We start from the raw sequence: 10,177 nt of genomic DNA on the forward strand, positions 1-10,177 counted from the left end.
AGAAGATATTGCTAAAAATGAAAAAGTATATGACAACTAGTCATGAGACATGCAAGAACCAATAAGATTTAATGTTATAAGTGTGCGGCCACATTGTGAAAAGTGAAAGTTGGATCAACTTAAAAAATACTTAAATTGGTAAAACCTAAAACATTTTCTCAACCTAAATTTTCTCACTTTTATTGAAAAATTTAAGTGGAAAAGCTTTCTTAGGTGTTACCAATTGAAGTATTTTTGTTTTGTTTTTTCACCTTAAATTTTTCAATTAAAGTAAGAAAATTTAAGTTGATGAAACTAAAATATTTTAAGTGTTACCAATTGAAGTATTTTTGTTTTGTTTTTTCACCTTAAATTTTTCAATTAAAGTAAGAAAATTTAAGTTGATGAAACTACAATATTTTAAGTGTTACCAATTGAAGTATTTTTGTTTTGTTTTTTCACCCTAAATTTTTCAATTAAAGTAAGAAAATTTAAGTTGATGAAACTAAAAGATTTTAAGTGTTACCAATTGAAGTATTTTTGTTTTGTTTTTTCACCTTAAATTTTTCAATTAAAGTAAGAAAATTTAAGTTGATGAAACTAAAATATTTTAAGTGTCACAAATTGAAGTGATTTTTCTTTTAAAATTAATCCAACGTTCACTTTTTACAGTGCATATTTGAATGTACAGTAGGTTTTCGTGGATAAGCATATAGTTTCACATTATAAGACATTAAATTAATATAAAATTAATATTGAATCCACTGGAATCATTTAAAGGGGCAATGTCACAAGACTTTTTTAAGATGTCAAATAAATCTTTGGTGTCCCCAGAGCACATATGTGAAGTTTTAGCTCAAAATACCATATAAATAATTTATTACAGCATGTTAAAATTGCTTACTTTGTAGGTGTGTGCAAAAATGTGCCGTTTTGCATGTGTCATTTAAAATGCAAATGAGCTGATGAAATTCGAACACTGATCACAATGATGGTGCAATTAAAACTCAATTGTGCTTTTCTCTGCACTAAATGGCAGTGCTGTGGTTGGATATTGCAGATTAAGGGGTGGTGGTATTATTATAATAAGAGCTCCTTATGACATCATAAGGGGAGCCAAATTTCAACGACCTATTTTTTCATGTGCTTGTAGAGAATGGTTTACCAAAACTAAGTTACTGGGTTGATCTTTTTCACATTTTCTACGTTGAGACCCAATCATAGCACTTAAACATGAAAAAAGTCAGATTTTCATGCCATGGCCCCTTTAAATTACTTTAATGATGGATGTTTGTGCTTTATGGTGCTTTGCTTTGTTGTCTCCCATATAAGAAGAAAACATGATGGCATTTTAATATAAAACTTCTTTTTAGTAAATGATTAAATAAATCATATGATTTTTTTATTGCTACACATTGTACACACTATAACAGTGTGAGTTTCGTTTTGTACAACTTTAATTTTTGGTGAATTCCATTTTGAGTACTCTTGGGTCCATTTAGTTTTAAAATATGGCGAGCATTGTATGTTCTCTTTGGAGGGCTCATGGGAACCGGGTGATGGGATCGATAGGTCAGAGGTTATCTCCGGGGAACACAAGGCCTAATGGGATTCTAATGACACATCTCAACCTCATTGGTCAATAACCACAAAGCACACTCAGACAGACGCAGCTCGCAGTCAATAGTGCTTCAAAATGTAAAATCAAGCACCGGCATGCACAAACCCCATAAACTCTCTTAAGGTGAACAAAGGGTGCATGAATCATTCTCTGTAACAGTGATAAAGTCAATTTGATTTTTGACCACAAGGCCCTCCTTTCACAGACATTGAGGAGATTGAGCTGAGGAAGCCCAGTCTCTTAGTGACTGCAGGTCTATAGAGGTGTATTGATGAGGATTGAAGTATTAAGAACTTCACTTTAGAAGCCAGCTGAGCTCATCCCTGGTGCCAGCGCGATTGAAGGACGCAAATGTGCTCGATAAATCTCCCTGACAAAATGTGCAGCTACGCTTATAATGAAGAGTCATGCTCAGGAGCCAATTAGATTCAGGTCTGCACCTACAGATTGTTACAGGCCGAGCTGGAGGCGGCTTTCATTCAGAAGATCCAGACACATGCTCGGTCTGTTCAGCGCACTTACACGCACATCGTAAGTCATCAAGGATTTTATTTCGATTATGAGACTTTAGCCTGGATTTCACAGTGAAATTAGATAATGATGGCCAGATTTCAGTGTGTGTATGTGTTTGAAAGCCATGCATGTTGCATCTGCACATCGGCCTCAACATCTGCACAGCACATGCAGATAAATCTAACAAATTGGACTCGAATGGCGAACGTTGCTGTTAAGAGTGCGTTTGTGTGAAAAGATCTGTGTTTTCACTTTATTTGCATATTAATTCATTATGTGTGGAGTGCGATTACGTCCCTTGCCCACATCCCAACAAAAACAACTCTTATTTGGAGTTATTTTACCTTTCGCAGGTGAATCAAATACTCTCGTATCACAACTTGTATGAATAAAACATTGAATTTACATAAAGAGGCACAAACCATTTATTTTGTTCCCATTATGTCAAAATATCCTTATGTAATATCATAGGGTTTTAAAAATTTGCTTTGCTTCATGCTTTATTAATATCTGGGTGATTCTCACGAAAACTTGGTTTTAAATGATTCTGCACATGCATTTAAAATCAAAGTATTATGCTTCTATTAATTAAATTCACATTTAATAAGCATCTGTTGCGGTAATGATAATCAAAATGTCATGTAAGCATTCTGACAAGACAATATTTCAAATTAACTGTAAAAAAATGATCTTACCTGGTAGCCATCTTGAAGTAACTGGTCCATGTGCTTGGTCACTCAAAATCAAACTTTATTACAATTCTGTATGTGTGCTTAAACTGTTCTCAAAAAGTGTTGCGGAGGATGAGAACATCAGGCATGGACACATCATTTTCCTAATTTTTCTTCATTATTATTATACATGAATATTCAGTAAATATTTTTTCTGTCATCTAAAGTAGTCTAGCAAAACATCCATTTATTTTTTTCTTACTATTTTTGTGTTAATTGGATTAAATTACAACATTACGCATGTTCAAACACAGCCGGACACATTGCGGTAATGAGAATTTCAGCAGAAAATGAGATAAAATTTACAATTATAAATTCTTATGTTGAAATCACACATTGTGCAAGGTAGAACACAGTATTGTGTTAATTCTGATGCTTTTTAATATTACTATATTACACATTTTAAAGCTAAAATCATTAGTGCCGTGGTGTTTCAATGGTTTCGTGAGAATCACCCATCTACTTTTCTGCCCTGGCTTAAACGTGCATTAAAGGTGCAGTGTGTACATTTTTGTGCCATCTAGTGGCGAGGTTGTGCATTGCAACCAATGGCTTAGTCCACTGCTCACCCCTCACTTTTGAAATGTGTAGAGAAGCTACGTTAGCCGCCACAGGACAAACATGTCATCGTCGGAGACAACTTAGTAAAAAAAGTTTGTCTGTTAAGGGCTTCTGTAGAAACATGGCTGCACAAAATGGCGACTCCCATGTAAGGGGACCCTTTGTGTATGTAGATAAAAACATCTCATTCTAAGGTAATAAAAACATAACGGTTCCTTATAAAAAGGTCTTTATACACACCCTGATCATATAGTTTTGTATAATATTTTGCATTTCTGTCAGGAGATCCTTCTTAAAATTACACACTGCACCTTTAAGGCCAACCAAGAATTAGTCTCCTTTATTCTGCGCAAGGAACCTTTTATGTAGTTTTTGTTTCATTTTCATCTATCGGAGCAACTACAACGGTAGTTTTAAAGTTGGCTGCTGTTCCCAACTGGGGGGCTTCAAAAAGCATTTCTAGACGCTTTGGTTTTGTACACGGTGCATAACAGTCAATTCAGAAGGACCCTGCCGATGGTGAAGATTTGATTTCCATCGCTGCCGCTGTTTTGAGCGAGAAAAAGCGAGACATATCTGAGGTGGAGACAATGTTTTTCTGTCTTTGTTGTTGAGGAACAGGAAGATGTTAGACAGCTGTAAACATGCAAATGTTTTAGAAGGTGTTAAAGTGTGGGACGACTGGGGAAATATTCACACACTGGTACGCATATTTTCCTGTCAAGAGCTTTTCATCATTTCTACTTTACACACAGAAATACTTACTGTACTACAAGAGTCAGCAGTGTGAGGAACAGGCGCCGTATCCCATGAGGCCTTGCGTGAACGCTGTTTCTCACTATCAGGAGGACATGAACGCATTTACAAACGCTACCTCTCAAACTCTTTAAGTGCATGTTTGACAAAGGTTATAACACTTTTACCTCCACATGACTTGGATTATATCGCACTGTTTTAAATAATGCATCTGCCTGTTTAAGTGAGACCTATCATTGCCGGATTTTACCCTTGGGAGATAAAAGAGCAGTGTGTTTGTGTGTGTGCTGGGGTGGTGGATGTTGGTCTTTCTAATAATCTCTTGAGACCGCCACCTTTATACAGAGCATAGAAAAACCTGCTATCTTTAGGATTCAGGGGTTTGTTTGTGTATATGCCAATAAATGCTATATATTTATATGTGACCCTGACTAAGCAATCCAGGCTAAGGTCTCATAATCTAGTGGACTCTATGCACGGCGGCACATGACGTATTTCCTGTGAAATCTTAGGATGCTCGACTACTTTCGCTAGTCGTAGAAAGCGATGATATTCAGGAATGTTGGTTACCAAAACAGGCAAAAAAAAAAAAACATTGATTAATCTTCACGCATCATAGATTATAACTTTGGGTAAATCCAGCAAACAACAAATTAACTAGCGATTCTGCCGTCACTCCACTTTAAATCTCGCATACCAGAAACTGAGGAGCAGACTTGAGTCAAATGCAGAAGTTAAGCGTGCATTGTCCATTATGTGATTATGAGCTGATTTTTATCATTGATTTCTAATCAGCCAATCCCTTGACAGCAACTCATGCATTAAGCCCATATGGCAAAAATATATTTTAAATATATGCTAAATACATTTTGTAAAAAGTAATGCTCAATTGAATATATTTTGAATTTGGAAATATATTTAGTTTTAACCTTCATATAGATTATAGACGGTTTCAGCAGTAACAACATAAACAAGCGGCTGCCGCGGTCCGCACGTAACTTCCGGTAAACTCCGCTAATAATAAATAACAACAAAGTAGTTTATTTAAAATACAAGCAAAAAAAAACACATAGATTACCCAGGAAACCAAAACATTTGTTCTTTTTGACGAGGTATTTGTTCAAGAGCTCAGTTTCAGCAACTAGTCAGACTATTAAACAAACAGAAACCGGAAGTAAAGTTCTGACCAGATGCGTAATCGCGTCACCGCACGTGCGTTTGATGAAACCGTCTATATTAACATATATTTCAAAATGTATTTCAAAGGCAAGCAAATACATTTCAAATTTTACATCCCATATGGAAAAAGTTTTTTTTTTTTTGCTTTAATATATTTTAAATGTATTTAGCATATAAGTTAATTTTATAAGTATAGATAAAAATATAAAAAATACATGTAATACTCTGAATGCACAACACGACAAACCTTGAAGCAGATGGGCTACAGCAGAAGAAGACCACACTGGGTGCCACTCCTGTTTTTGTGAACAGAAAACTGAGGCTACAATTCGCACAGGCTCACCAAAATTGAATAATAGAAGATTGGAGAAACATTAATTGGTCTAATGAGTCTCGATTACAACTGCGACATTCAGAACATGGAAGTATGAATCCATCTTGTCTTGCATTAACAGTTCAGACTGGTGGTTGTGGTCTATTTCCTTGGCCCCTTAGTACCAATTAAGCATCGTTTAAATGCCACGGCCTATCTGAGTATTGTTGCTGACCATGTCCATCCCTTTATGACCACAGTGTACCCATCTTCTGATGGCTACTTCCAGCATGTCACAAAGCTCAAATCATTTCAAATCAGTGCAGATGGGTGTGGAAATATCTGCAGATGATTAGGCGCATGTTAAAGAACACAGGCGAAAAAAACATTTTCATGATGACCAACATAATTTAAGACAGGCCTTTTTTTGACAACGAGTTCAATGTAGATCACTGAGTTCACAAAATCAGGGCGACTTTGGTCAATCAGTTTCACCCAACATAATTTCATGGCAAATAATTGTATACATTTCATAGACAGTCTCTCATTCTTACGTCTAAGTGCATCTGGGTTCATCCCAGTCATGTTAGGTTTAGGGGTGTAGTTAGGGGAGGAGCTTTATTCTCTGTGTTTTTCTTTGTACGATTCATATAGTACTAATTTATGCACATGCTTTCCTGTAAGATTTGGGTTGGTTTCACCACAAATACCATACTGGGTGACCAACGTCAGTATCCATTAACTTTAATAGTATAATTTTAACGATAACTGTACCAGAGCAATTCTACAGAATAATCAAAAATACGTAACTTTTTTCCTTTTTTCTCTTAAATGGGGTAAAAAAGATTTTATTCACGATTGATGATCCACAATCATGAATACTTTCTTTTACTGATTTTGTGCATTGAAATCAACAAAGGGGGAATTATGAACGGCTGTTCTGAAATGTTTATTTGTACACTCTTAAAATTGATGTGTTAAAATTTTACACAAAATATGTGTAAAAGGATTCCAACACATTTTTGTGTTAGACCTGACACATAATGTGTAAATATTATGCTTAACTGCTTACACAATGAATGTGTAAAACACGTTTACCAGTACACCATAAAATAAAATGCATAATTATTGTAATTTAATGACGATTTATATTTAAACGAAGTAACAAAATAAAATATATCTACTGTTAACCAAAATATATCTACTGTTAACCATTACTACCACATAACAGCCAGCTGGGATTTTCAGAAGGACTTGCCGAGATCAAGCTGCGTTGGGCGGGGTACATAAGCGCTGAGTCTCCGGTGGTTGTTTGGATCAGAACTCCGAAAGAGTCGGAGCAGATTTTTTAATAAACGCTATCTTTATTAACCGACCGCACATTTGATCTTTTTATACATACATTCTCGCCTAAATAGCTTTTGAATATACATTTTGTGACACAATAAGAGTAATATTTCAAACATTATGCAGGCGTTCTCTTCCATTGGTGGCTGTCGTAAGTTCACACGAGTCAGCTGATGACGTTTCACATGGACAGATAACTACGCATTGTTGTATATTTTATTTTTTTGCGTGTGTTATTATTATGTTATTATTATGAAATTCATGAACATTATTATTGAGCCTTGGCAGTCCATTTTGTATTTGTTTTATTGAGGAGAAAAACAGACTAACGCATATTGTTGCGCCTGCGCTGTGACGTTCTTTATTCAACCGCATTTCCAGTCAAGAGGTCAAGAATGTTCCTGTCTGCATCAGGTAAGAATTTAAATTAAAAATTACAGTTATAATATAATATCTATTTATCATATAGTGTAAGAAACGTTCGCATTAATTGTGCAGGAGACTGTTAATTTAAACTTTTTTGTGGTAACGTTAAATGCTCGCTCTTTTTGCAAAGTTACGTTTGGAGATTCATGTTAACAGTCATTGTTTAATGAAAGGCACATTGGACTACGGGTTATTAGTATGTGTGACACTTGCAGCACTTTAACGTAAATCTTAAACACCGTGTCCTAAATAGACGTGACATGCGGTAACGGGTTTCTTTTCAGTTTATGTCCTGACGTTAAGGACGGGATATTATAAATTATATTATAAATTATGCCTTTCGATTATCACGACGCCTCGTCGCGTTTGGTTAAGCACATGGTGGAACAGTATGAACGTCACTTTACCTAACGTACTGTACACCTGTAAGCGGCATGACGAGACAAAAGACGGTAAAACTCATTATTAATCGATGATGCTGTACATGCATCGCCACATTTTATAATAATGTTTTTTTTTTATTTTCGTGTCGCGCCCCTCGCGTTCAATATAAAGTTAGACATTACGCAATTACTGGGAGAGTAACTGTTATAGTGGTCTAATGGTAAGGAGTCAAACTTCACGAACCTTTCACTGCTTGCAGTAAGGCTGAAGTGCTACGTAGTGAATAAAATGGGTGTAGTTTTGTGCTAACTTACTAGATGTAAAGTGTTTTTTTTTTTGCACTATTGAGTTATAAATACTGCCCAGTAATACTTAACTAGATGTAAATCACAATTCTTGTGTCAATGTTTGTTTGTAATCTTTTTCAGCTATCCACTGCCACTCGCAAAGGAGATTGTGTGGTTGGATTATGGTATCATTTGGTCAAAATGAGTGACATGTACTGTAAGGATGCTTTTACATACTTCATTTATGTGTATGAAATTACTTACTTGACAATGTGTATAACTGTACTTGACTCTAACTAAGTGCTATTTTTGCATTGATCATGATAGGAGGATTTTTCTTTTTTTCATTTTTTTTGATGGGCCATCACACAGTGGATTTATAAAAATGAGATTACAGAACATCAGACGGAAGCTTCAACACGTGAGAGGACATCATCAATAAAGAATGCCATTGACCAAACCTTCAGTCATCAAAGGAGATGGATACAGGTAATGACAAAGTCACCAACTGTTGGTGAAATCTTTAAGGAATATCCCCAATGTCTGGACATGCCAGTCTTTGTAATATACTTAACTGCAGATAACTTTACACAAAGTGTTTCATCATTTCAATATTAATATTTCTTATTAAATTTACTGAAGGTGGACATTGAGTTTTCCAGACTTACCGATAGGAAAGAAGACATGTTTATCAGGAAATGGGAGGTGACAACTATTGAGAAACTCAGGGAAATAGCATCTTTAGAGAAGAAAATGGACATCAGACATTCATTGACGAAAGCTGACAGTCAACATAATGGTATGATTTCCTGTCTCTGTTCCAAATTTTTTATTTGGAAAATGACATTTAAAATGTAACATTTAATGTAAGATATAAAAGCAATCATTTTTAAAGAATTTTTTCTCATAATTTATATTTTGCATGTGACCTGCATGTTTACCACACCCAGATGAGCTGTGTTATACTCGTTCATCTTCTGCTGTGTGAATTCTGCTGTCTCAGACCTGTGGGGCTTGGTGGCGGTAAACTTTGTGACTAAAAACTTTATATAAAATAAGTAATTTTCATGCAACAACATTTTCTAATGATGTATATTGTTTCATTTCTGTAGGCTGGTACCAGCGTGACCTCTGCCGATGAAAAGTTGTCTAAAATCAGCTCAGCCACAGTTGGTTTCCAGCGGTTCTTCAGGACATAGAGGCCACGTAATTGTCGCAATGAACAATTCTCTTGCCTTTCCACCTGATGTTGACAATCTGACCTGTGCGGTAGACAGACTTTTCAAATTTACTAGCTAAGTAACCTTAAGTATCCCTGCCAACTGTCTTCAGTTTTTTTTTTGTATGAATATGATCTACCCTTGTCCCAGTCCTCTTGCAAACGATCCAAGGCAATGGAGTTTCAAAATGGACCGCAAAATTGCAGTCTGTTTTAAACAATGCATGCACTGTGTGGCGGTTTCCCGGACAGGGATTAGACTAGTCCTAGATCAAAACATTTTTAAGAGCTGTCCGAACTGAAAACAACTTGCACTGCATATCTTAAAATACATCAGTGCCCTTTGTTTTGCCTCAAAGTGCACACAGGTAATGTTTTTAGTAAGACATGTTTGTTAAAACCAGATATATTTCCTAATTAATCTAAGGCCTAGTCCTGGATTAAGATATCCCTGTCCGGGAAACCACCCTAAATATATTTTGTGATGGAAATTTCTTTGAATACACTTGTCAAGTTCATTTTAAGTATTTTTCTTAATGTAAAATAACGTGTCAATGTTTCAGGACAAGGTAAGAATTTTGGATAACTTGCATGTTGAAAACGATTTCAGACATTGTTTCAACATGTTTAACACATGTGCTTTTAAATTCAATGAATTATTTTATAAATGGTGTTTTAAAATGTATGAATGTAATGTATGTTTGAAGTGATTATACTTGCACTTACATTTATTTAAATTAGCATACATCTAGCAACATACAGTACTAGCATATTTTCATGCTAGCATTAATTGTCAAATATTTGTTCTTTTACAAATAAATCGTTTGTGAACAATATTTAATAGTTGTCTGCTTGATTTCA

General features: G+C 35.3%; 1 long non-coding RNA gene across 1 annotated transcript; it reads left to right on the forward strand.

Annotated features, from left to right (window-relative positions):
- The first annotated feature begins 6,948 nt into the window (after positions 1–6,948).
- Positions 6,949–9,804, forward strand: LOC129448440 (uncharacterized). The gene is made up of 5 exons (XR_012359543.1): positions 6,949–7,414; positions 8,239–8,586; positions 8,740–8,896; positions 9,048–9,120; positions 9,210–9,804. It is a non-coding gene; the product is annotated as an uncharacterized lncRNA (long non-coding RNA).
- The last annotated feature ends 373 nt before the right edge of the window (positions 9,805–10,177 follow it).

The sequence above is a fragment of the Misgurnus anguillicaudatus genome, chromosome 20, assembly GCF_027580225.2.
Source record: "Misgurnus anguillicaudatus chromosome 20, ASM2758022v2, whole genome shotgun sequence".
Taxonomy (NCBI): domain Eukaryota; kingdom Metazoa; phylum Chordata; class Actinopteri; order Cypriniformes; family Cobitidae; genus Misgurnus; species Misgurnus anguillicaudatus.